We start from the raw sequence: 6,794 nt of genomic DNA on the forward strand, positions 1-6,794 counted from the left end.
AATAATCGATCGAAAGTTATAATTCCACAGAAAGGTAACCACAATTTAAAAACCCTAAAACATATTCGTTCTTACACCGGTTGACTTGACGATCTTATATTTTTTGTATACTATCATGATAGCAACTACTGTAACCATTATTAACTAGCGTAATTACTGAAGTTAACTGTTTCGATTCAGTTTATTAATTTATTTTACTATTAAACTCTAGCTATACGATACTTAACGCGAAACATAATTGAACACGTTACATACCGTCTAGCTAAGACCAAAGAATCCATTGACCATTACAGCTGTTTCGTACTGCAGTATATGAATATCACCTCAGACCGTGTTACTTTATCAAGTCTTTGTTTTAGCTGGACGGTATGAACTGAAGTTCGACTCTGTCGTTTCATTGGATTTGTTCAAAACATTTTGTCAGATTACGTAGTCACATTCATATAAAATTTGATAATTCTAATAATTACTGTACTGGTAAATAATATTGTATTATTATGTACACTAAATTTAACAAGCAACCACAATGGATCCCAAGCAAGCTGTCAATTAAGCCTTTAGTTTTCGAACTGCAGTGCGTGTCTTAGACAAGTCCAGGTACTCACGTACTTTAATTAGACACAGTCTAACTCTAATTATAATGCGTGAGTACCTCGACTCTTTCAGTTCTTGCACATTTTCATGACGTAAAGTCGGCAGTACTTTGATTGACAAACGAGAAATTATCTATTTCCGTATTATATCTTGTCCGATGTTCATTACTTTCAATTTAATTATGAATTGTTCAGTGAACTTAGTACTCACGAGGTTTGGATGATTTATTTGAAACGAACGGACTTCCATTATAATCTAAATTCAAATTAAACACATAAATAACACAATTCAAAATAGATTAGTGTTGGACATTTTGCAAGACTTCAACATTTATTGATTTATGCTTTATGGACAAGCTCAGTATAATTCTTAAGATGATCAGGTGACGCGTTACGTGCCGTCTATACTCTATAAATGTATAATAGTTAGGATCGAATACTTTATACTGGATCACGTACTGCAATACATGCCGTCTAGCTAGTATCAAATACTGGATCACGTACTGCAATACGTGCTGTCTAGCTATTATTAAATACTGCAGATCTCGTACTGCAATACGTGCTGACTAGCTAGTATTAAATACTGGATCACGTACTGCAATACGTGCTGACTAGCTAGTATCAAATACTGGATCACGTACTGCAATACGTGCTGACTAGCTATTATTAAATACTGGATCACGTACTGCAATACGTGCTGACTAGCTAGTATCAAATACTGAATCACGTACTGCAATACGTGCTGTCAAGGCAGAACAAAGACTCCATCACGTAATCGACTACGTAACGCGTAACGTACTGTCTAGCTATGAGCTAGGGTCTAAGTTTCCGGGTTGTTTTGGATCACCCTGTGAATCTGCATTGCCGCCAAATTGATGGTGTGCAAAGAACCAATAACTAACGTTGAGTAACATTTATTATTTTCAGGTACCTAGAGTTTCAGTGTCTGAACTCTGAAATCCCTATAACCTACTCTTGCCCTCAGTCAGACTGCTGTTCAAACTAAGACAAGTTCTAGTTAAGTTTGAGATCAAGATTTAACTATTGAAGTATGTATAAATTGTATAAATTGCATGTATAAATTAAAAAAGATTCCGTTCCTTGAATGACTTTAAAACATTTGAACATCAAATTTTTTACTGAGATACAGAGGGATTCGAATTTTTCTCTTCAATCTTATTAGTTCTATCAATAATATTCTGATTTTGTTACAGGTCGACTGCAGGGCGCAGGCAACGACTGGCAACCGGAGATCAGAAATTCAGCTTGATCAGACTAAAGTATGCTTCATGATGAAAAACGAAAGACATCAAACTTGGTCAAATGGTATACAGATCAACGATTGGACATTCCTTCTACTTTAATGCTACATCAACATGTAATACAGGGTGGGCCAAAAGTCAGTGTGCAAACGTTGGCCTTAATAGCTCAGTCACTGAGTGCCCAATTGAAATACTTCCTTCTGGTATGACTTAGTACCACCACTGGTTCGAGGAATTTGTCAACTCGAAAAATATTCGCGTTCATTTTTTTCAAATGGAGGTTCATTTTCACATTTATTTGATAGTTTGGATAGTCGGATCAAGCTAAATGTTATTGAATTGTGTTTGGCCATTCGAATTACGTTTGTCCTGAAAGAATTAGAACTGTAGCTTCTCAGATGACCGAGATATGAAGCATAACGAGTTTATTCATTACGTGTGATCAGGTGATTGGTTTACCTAATCACGTGCAGATAAGGTTACCCCGTTAAACATTATGGGAATTGTTAAGGGTGCCCAATTAAGGTGTCGTGTCACGGTGTCACATAATCACCCAGTCAATATTGTTAACGAGATACAGAAAATGCTTGATAACTTCTTCATTTCTAATCCGTTTTGCCTCATGTTTTTAGATCATATGCAACATTTAATAATCTACCGTCTCTGAAAAAAATAGGCGTTCAGCATGTTCAGAGAAAACAATATAGGTGTTTGATATTGAATGGGCGTGGTCTAAAATATTCGAATTTTAAATTTTGACGACGGAATCCTCGAACCAGTAAGTACAGTATGCCATCTGCAAAGCAACAGCTCTCAAATATAAAACACGGCGGAGCTGAGGTATAAAACCCAACGTTTGCACACTAACTTTTGGCCCACCCTGTACTTGATAGACAATAACCTTCAAATATTTGTGAAATGTGAACACAATCCCAACCCTTCAATTATGATAGGATTTACCTCTACCAATATAATTATATATATATATTACAACTATGACAGTGGGTTGCATGTACATACGATGTTTCAGGAAGCCCGTGAACCCGGCTTGTAATATGCAATTTTTCAGCATTATCTGTGATAGCTGCACTGAAAGTATTTTGGGTGTCTCGTATTTGTAGTTTGTACGTGTGGAATTTACTCTTTACTGTTTATATTTCATATGTTATTTATCATATATTTGGCTTTTGTAATTGATCGTGGATGATTAAACTTAACTTATAACTGTTGTGCATGTTGATAACGGTGATTGGCAAATGGCATACTTATATTGACTGTATTGAGTTATTGATGGGATGAAATGTATTAGAATTCTTGTTCTGCTTAAACAGACCGCTTAAAATTAACCAAGCCTATTTATTGAATGCCAACATAATGAAGAACTCAATCGATATAGCGAATTTACCAGATTACGTTCATATCAACTCTGTCCAGTATCTGTGCTGTCACAGTGTCACAATATGCTGAAATGATATAATGTGCTCGCGGTAACGCGCGATATTAGTCAAGTTTGCGCTAAGTTGAGCGCTCGATCTTTCGTTTCTCTCCCGTCTAACATTTCGAGAAGAAAGCGGCGCGCGCTACTTCGAAGAAATTTAGACGAGTAACATCCGTCAAGTGACATACAACATAGCATTTTGCAATATGGCCAGATGAAAAGGTCGCTAGTGATAAACCTTAACCATTACCCTCACAATGTCAATAGTGTACGACTCTAGTCCTAACTTTGACCCTATAATGTATAAACGTTGACCCTAACCCTCCACCAAACCGTCAGCAGCGAAATATCAATGTCATTGACTGGTCACGTGACCAAAACAATTTTTGTAATATTATCTCATATAGGGAAGCGTTTTTAGTTTTACCCTACACGTTGCATGTGGCGTCATTCGGCCGGATCCCAGCAAGCAAAAATAGTACGTCGACCATCACAGGACGACGCCAGCCAGCACTCTCTACGCTCTTCGAGCTCCGATCGTCCTGTGACGAAGTAAGGACGAAGCCTGAGGTCCTCAGGTTACATCGACCACCGATTGAAAATTCAAAGATTTTTTGACATAAAGGTCAAATGTAAAACTAAAATCTTGATGTTGATTGATTGACGACGTCAATTTTTGAGCACAGCGCGAGCGCATGCGGAAAAGGACCGCGTAGCTAGTCAAGATTGATTATTCTGTGGCAAATAAAATTCTCTTTTTCTTAAATTATCTTTTTCTTAATTCTTGTTCATTGAAATATTACCGCCAGCGAGGAGTCGCAGCTGCGACTGCAAGCCGTGTTACCCACTTCCCTGTACTGTATTGTGATCAGCATGAGGTTAATCAAAGTAATGTGTATCACTCGCTTCACTCGATCCGAAATTAAAGTATATAATCCTACAACGCCAAGCTAGTAATAGAGTTTTATGAAAGCACTCTGGCCAAGTCAGTGGATTCTTTTTACCTAATTTTACCTCATCCCATTAAGGAACGCGCGCTGGGTAAGAAGAAACCTAGCTAGAGTGGAAGTCGGCGCCCTCATTAAATTTTTGGAGAAAATCGCTCGCCAAAATTTGTTGGACCAGGACGATGTCCTAGCCTGGCAGCTCATTGCGCGGCGCGTCACAACGAGCTTCGTTGTTCGTCGACGTGCGACGAGCAACGAGAAAAATTGTGTGGCGCGTCGAGTGGCACATCTTAACGGGGGATACGCGTATAAATTTCGATCGCTGACGTACAGCGAGCAGCACAGCTGCAAATGGCGTCAGCTAGTAGGATTTCATCCTACAAGGCACATCGCGTTTACCTAGCTAACCAGGTCATTTCCGCCTCCGGCGGTCGCGCGCTACTGCAAGCGAGAGGGCTATAGTTAGAGCAACACATCGCGCCACAAGCCAAATATTTATCAACATCTTGACTAGCTACGCGGTCCTTTTCCGCATGCGCTCGCGCTGTGCTCAAAAATTGACGTCGTCAATCAATCAACATCAAGATTTTAGTTTTACATTTGACCTTTATGTCAAAAAATCTTTGAATTTTCAATCGGTGGTCGATGTTACCTGAGGACCTCAGGCTTCGTCCTTACTTCGTCACAGGACGATCGGAGCTCGAACATAGCATTATTGCAAAATGCTATGTTGTATGTCACGTGACAAATTTAGCCGAGGGTCGGAAGTCGGAAGTCGGAGGTCGGAAGTCAGTGGACTCTGTTGGAGTCCGGCGGACTCCGAGCGGAGTCCGAGCGGAGTCCGAGCTCCGCCGGACTCCGCCGGATTCAAGTCTGGCGGAGAGGTCCGGCGGAGTCCGCCAAGCACTCCGCCGGAGTCCGCGGCGGACCGGAGTCCGCCTAGTGGCTTAGTCCGCGGCGGACACTCCGCCGAGCCGCCGCGGAGCCGCTCGGAGTCCGCGGCGGACTTTAAAGTCCGCTCGGAGTCCGCTCGGCTCCGCTCGGAGTCCGCCAAAATGTACTCGAGTCCACTGTAAATACATTTTGGCGGAGCACCGCCGGAGTCCGCTCGGAGTCCGGCGGCTCCGCCGGAGTCCGCTCGGAGTCCGCTCGGAGTCCGCTCGGAGTCCGCTCGGAGTCCGGCGGCTCCGCCGCGGACTCGACTCCGCGACGGATAGTGCCCACTCTTAAGCCTGCACAGGGTGTAGATGGATTTGTGCTGAAAATATCGCATATGTCAAATTCTCAGATGATGGTGCCCTTATCACTGATATAATTGAATGGGGCAAAACTACTCCTGGACAGGCTATAGGAAGCAGCAAAAAGTGTGGGGTTAGTCTTGAACAACTCTAAAACAAATCTCATGACTCTAAACACTACAGAGGAAAGTAGACTTTAAAGCTGTTCTGGAAACCAGCTGGAAAACGTACCTTGGGGGCTTTGCCATATACACTGGCACCTTGAACTAGTTGCTAAGTGTGGGGTACTTAATGAACCTAACCATGGTGTGCTGAGCAGGGGAAGAACAGTCATAACTTATGTTGATAGCCTAAGGGCTGATACGGGTTTGAGTAACACTGGAGAAATCACGGGACGTATGGAGGATAGAAATCTGTCGAGACAGTGCATCAATACTCGGACGCTGAAGCCTAAATTAAGAGAAGTTTAAAAGTTCACAATCATAATTATTATTTAAAATTGCCTCTAATAGCTACTGATAATCAGCTTGATAGTCGTCTTCCAGCCAGTTTATCAGAAATAAATAAAATGCAGAACCTAACAAAAGGACTAAAATAACTCCAAGATATATTTCATGAAAATTACTAAATTTGCATTGGCGCTCGATTCCAAAGGATTTTTGTTAATGAAGCGTTGACAAAATGCGCGGCGCGCAAAAATTATCATTTGAAATTGTTTGTTGTTCAAACATATTTCATAAAATAATCTGTAATATATAGTTCTAATAGTGTATAAAAAAGAATAATCTCAAAATATAACACTAAACAGAGCAAAAACGAGGATCGCGCAAAAATTATATCTATTTTGACAATTTCCGCGATTTTAAATAGGAACCATTTAAATATATGTAAACAAAATACGCAAACCATTAAAATCTTGATCCATAAATTTTTAATTGTAGAGTCCCCGGTCAATAGTTTGCAAAAATAATTTTATATACGAAAATATAAAGAATTTAAAAATTTATGGATCAATAAATTAACGGTTTGCGTATTTTGTTAATTATACTATATGTATTAACATTCGCTCTAACCAGAGCCCTCTCGCTTGCGTGAAACAAGCGCGGCACGCAGTACGCGTAGGCACATGGCTATGTGAAATGTTTAGTGTTATATTTTGAGATTATTCTTTTTTATACACTATTAGAACTATATATTCCCGTGCCATCTCTGCTGCCGGGTCATCCCAAGACTCTCCTAACCCACTGAAGGAAGACCAACTTCATGTCTCAGAGTATGGTCTAAAAAAACTTTGTGTTAACATAAAACTTGGCCTT

At 40.3% G+C, this 6,794-nt stretch overlaps 1 long non-coding RNA gene across 1 annotated transcript; it reads left to right on the forward strand.

Moving 5' to 3' along the window:
- Nucleotides 1-1,523: 1,523 nt before the first annotated feature.
- On the forward strand, nucleotides 1,524-1,908 carry LOC134826089 (uncharacterized). The gene is made up of 2 exons (XR_010161657.1): nucleotides 1,524-1,642; nucleotides 1,808-1,908. It is a non-coding gene; the product is annotated as an uncharacterized LOC134826089 (long non-coding RNA).
- Nucleotides 1,909-6,794: the final 4,886 nt, after the last annotated feature.

This window comes from Bolinopsis microptera, chromosome 1 (genome assembly GCF_026151205.1).
Source record: "Bolinopsis microptera isolate Bmic1 chromosome 1, MBARI_Bmic_1.0, whole genome shotgun sequence".
Lineage (NCBI taxonomy): Eukaryota > Metazoa > Ctenophora > Tentaculata > Lobata > Bolinopsidae > Bolinopsis > Bolinopsis microptera.